The sequence below is a fragment of the Crocodylus porosus genome, unplaced genomic scaffold, assembly GCF_001723895.1.
Source record: "Crocodylus porosus isolate Cpor-Errol unplaced genomic scaffold, CroPor_comp1, whole genome shotgun sequence".
Lineage (NCBI taxonomy): Eukaryota > Metazoa > Chordata > Crocodylia > Crocodylidae > Crocodylus > Crocodylus porosus.
In genome coordinates this window covers 25,313,074-25,317,184 of record NW_017728886.1, presented here as the reverse complement: position 1 = coordinate 25,317,184, position 4,111 = coordinate 25,313,074, and the positions used below count along the sequence as shown (strand labels likewise).

Below are 4,111 nucleotides of genomic sequence, written 5' to 3'. Positions count from 1 at the left end.
TATAAGTTTATCAGGGGTGACCACCAGGATCTGGGGGAATGTTTGTTCACCAGAGCGCCCCAAGGGATGACGAGGTCAAACGGTTATAAATTCCAGCAAGACCGGTTCAGACTGGACATAAGGAAGAATTTCTTTACTGTCCGAACCCCCAAGGTCTGGAACAGCCTGCCATCGGAGGTGGTTCAAGCACCTACATTCGATGGAAATTTGGATGCTTATCTTGCTGGGATCCTATGACCGCAGCTGACTTCCTGCCCCTGGACCAGAACTCCATGATCTTCCAAGGTACCTTCCAGCTCTAGTGTCTATGAAATCTATAAACTGTGTCCAATGTATTTTTAAGAAAGGGGGAGGGGGCAGATGGAAATCATTTACATCTTTGTTCTTCTACTTCCCAGCCCATACTTCCCTTACCAATTTTTGATATTTGGACCATGATATGTTTAATGAATATCTTACCTCAAGTGCCAGCTGCCAACATTCTTACATTTATCCCAGTATCAATATTTCTACTAGGAATATTCTTTCCTTTTTTAAATTTTTTTTAATCTGACCGGTCTGGCATCTAACCTGTTTCTAAAGTTACTTAAACAGCTAAATTTCTTATCAAAATTTAGGGAGAGGGCAAGATTTAGAAGCCACTGGATACAAAGTAAACCTGTATTTTTTCATTAAGGCTACTAGGCATTTATCTGAAAGTCTGATTTTTACAACCAAATTTTACAGAAGAGCCTATAAAGAAAACAGAAAACTATAAATTGTTCTACCAAAGAAAAAACATTTAATGTCATTTTAATGTTATTTCACAATTGAGAAGTTCAATAGACCTTGCAGTTCCTGCTTTAAAGAGATGTAAATGAGTGAAGGAAGAGAGAATAAATACTGGGAATCAGTTATGAAGAGCTACCATGCTGATATAAGCTTCCTAACTGTGCTTCCCATTTCTTAAAGAAAAGGGGAACAGCAGCTCTCCTTCACCATCATAAGCATCTATGTTAAATATCCCTGCTGCAGTCCGAGTAACACTGACTCTTCCATCCAAACAGACAAGGATTGCATCAATTAATGAGTCCCATGACAGACTGGGCCACTAATGTAGTTTTATAAACAAATCATATCAGGATCAAACAAGATGCTTTAAGAGACAATAGGGACTCTCAGAGTTTATCCTTTCCCAGCCACAGTACAAGGCAATATGTTCAACATCAAGTAATTTCATAGCCAATGTGCCTTAATCACACCTTTCCAAAATGCAACAAATTTTTACTTCACTGAGAGTGCTTATACTATGGCCTTGAATTTGCAATCTCTAGGCTATAAACCGTGTCCCTTAGCATATGTGCCACCAGGTTAGAAGACAAGAGAGATGACTGGAGGCAGAAATGCTGGGTTTTATTCCTGTTTCTGACACTGGTCCAAGTGATACATCAGAATTATTCTAGCAACCTTGCTGTGTCACAATTTCACCTAGCCTGTCAAATTTAAAGCAAAAATACCTACTGAAGTAAGTACTTCAAGAATCTCACATGAAAGAAATTACATGGAATGATTACCTCAGTTAAGTAACTGCAGGCTTTAAAATCTGAAGACCTCATGAAGAGCTCATTAATAAAGAACGGATCCAGTCATGATCATAAAAAGACAAGAGAAAAACTCACCACTAACAATCCGAGCCCAGTTCGGATGTAAGGTTTTAACAGATGCCAACCTCTCAGATGTGGTTAATTTTATTTTAGTTCCTCTCTGGCTTTCCAGCTTTACCTGACCAAAGGAACAACTAGACAATCTGCAAGGCCTACATACTAGCATAAAAAGGAAATACAGACAGAGCCATCTTGAGGGGGAGTGGGGCTGAATCAGGGCAACTGCCCTGGGCCCCATGCTTTGAGAGGCCCTGAGAAGCTGGGCTGACTTCATGTCCAGGCCCTGCACGGGCTGATTTCTCCTGGGCCCCGTTACGGTTGTCTCCGAATACAGGTAAATGTGCATCACACACAAAGTAATACAGAACATTTAAAGCTCACATGCAGAATTTTTAGGTTACCCACTGTCAAGTGAAACATTTCTTTTAAGAGACCATAACTTAATATTAAGTTTTACAAGGAAGCACTGCTGAGTAGGTATTATACCTTAGAAGAAGTAAAGAAAGCCCTCTCCTACTTCTTTTCCAGCAGCCTCGGGTCCGAAGTCTAAAACCACTCTTGAAAAGATTTCAGCAGGTTTAATGAAACAATACCTTTGTTTTGACACTTCCCTCATTCTCAGACTCTCAGTAGGCCAGAAGAGGCTCATTCATAAACAAACAATCTACAGCCTTGTCTCAGCTTGTACTTGTTTAGGTTGTACTGGTTTAGGTTGCTTTAAAAAGATGATTCTTTGTATTCAGGCACTTTACACTGTTTAAGATTAACTTATTTCAGTGTAGTTTAATCACATGCAACCAAGTTAACCTAAACCAAAATAAGGCACTCAAACCTAAATAAGAGCAACTACATATAGAAGTACATGAGTTTAATGAAATTGATTTTATAAGGTTTTTTTTTTTTTAATTTTACAAGAGAAGAAAGAAAAGAAACACAGATTTGCTCAGGTCTCTCCAAATTTCAAATTAATAAAATTAGCACTGGGGGTCGGCCCCATTCCCACATCCCCCAGCTTCTGAACACACAGAACTGCCAGCAAGCGAGCAAGTGACAGTGACGTGAGGAGCGATCATAGCTGTCGACTCCATCCGTCCCTGCGGAAGAGATTGCAATCTAGCGACTGAATTCCTTTCCTCTAAATCACTCACAGAACCATAAAACCTCTTTCCAGTGTTCACTTGTAGTTGGAAGGCATGTTCGAGGAAACACTACCATAAAATATTAAAATTAGGATGCAATCAAGGGACTGAAATGCAAACAAAATACAGACGGTTATTCCATCCACTTGGACAGTCGTATGCATTCATGCGTGATTTGCACAGTGCGCTTCTTGTATCACCGCTCCAGCAAGCATTTCACTGACACATTCATTAATGCAACAACAAACAGACTGATGAAGTTGATGCGCGAACACAGGAAGCCACTGAAACCACACTAGGGCCAGATTAGATGTGGGATCCCTCTCCCACCCCTACCCCTCCTCTCGTGCCCTCCCCGCACTTGCGGCAGATCCGATGCAAGCACATTTCTTGAAACGGGCTCCAACACACGCCGGGGGTCAAAAGCCAACCCGACGGCAACCAGCGCCACCGGAGAGATGGACTGGGGCCTTTACTGGATTTCACCAGCAGGCCACCACTTCCGGTTCGGCCGGAGACACCTCCAGTCACAGCTTCGGTCTCAACCGCGTCCCCCGCAGACGAACGCAGCGGCCGCCGAGCCCCGCTTCACACATGCCGGCGCGAGGCGCAGGACGGGACCGAGCAGCAGCAGGCTCCTCGCACCTGCCCGCCCGGCGGAGCAGCGCCCCGGGGACCGGCCCAGCACGAGCGGCATATGTGCGGGCAGGGCAGGGCAGGGCCGGGCCCACGGACCCGCCTCCGCGGCACAACCCCATCGCCCCCAAGCCCGCCTTGGCCGTGCCAAAACGCCCGGAGCGGCCTCGGGCCGGGGCGGCACCAGCCGCACAGCGCGGGGCGGGGCTGGGCTGCGCGAGCAGGTGCGTGGGCCCGCGTCTCCCGGCCCCCCGGAGTAGCCGCCTCACCTGCGGGGGTCGGGGTCCGGGTCCCGCTCCAGCGCGAAGGCGACTGCAGCTCCAGCTGCCGCGCCCGCCTCGCGCAGTGTCAGCCCCAGGGCAGACGGCGTCACCGCTTCCCCCGTCACGTGGCGGGGGAGGGGCGTGGCCCCAAGTAGGCCGCGAGCCCCGCTCCCGGGGCTGGCCGTTGCCCCACGCGACCTCTGTGGCGGTTGGCGGTGCGTGGTGAGGGCAGACGCGGGGCCACGACACGCGTGGTCGCGCGTTGCCCCTACAGCCTCTCACGCGTGACAGCGCCGTCCCTCAGCCCCTGCGTGTGCAATACAAGGAACAGATCAACTCTGCCTCGTTGTTAGAAATGCCCCTTCCAAACGACACCCAGAGCCCAGATAACCCGGGGCACGGGCCTGAGGACAGCGATGCCCTGATGGCG

General features: G+C 47.8%; 1 protein-coding gene across 6 annotated transcripts in view; it reads right to left on the bottom strand.

Moving 5' to 3' along the window:
- ARHGAP12 (Rho GTPase activating protein 12) overlaps positions 1-3,777 on the bottom strand; it is a 128,391-nt gene extending 124,614 nt beyond the window's left edge. For 4 of the 6 annotated variants that reach the window (XM_019531085.1, XM_019531111.1, XM_019531120.1 and 1 more), the window contains exon 1: positions 3,688-3,777. The gene's annotated coding sequence lies outside the window, so the exon portion shown is untranslated. Of the gene's footprint in view, positions 1-2,236; positions 2,498-3,143; positions 3,279-3,687 lie in introns of those variants that run through there. The other 2 variants (XM_019531094.1, XM_019531102.1) reach the window with 2 other exon arrangements.
- Positions 3,778-4,111: the final 334 nt, after the last annotated feature.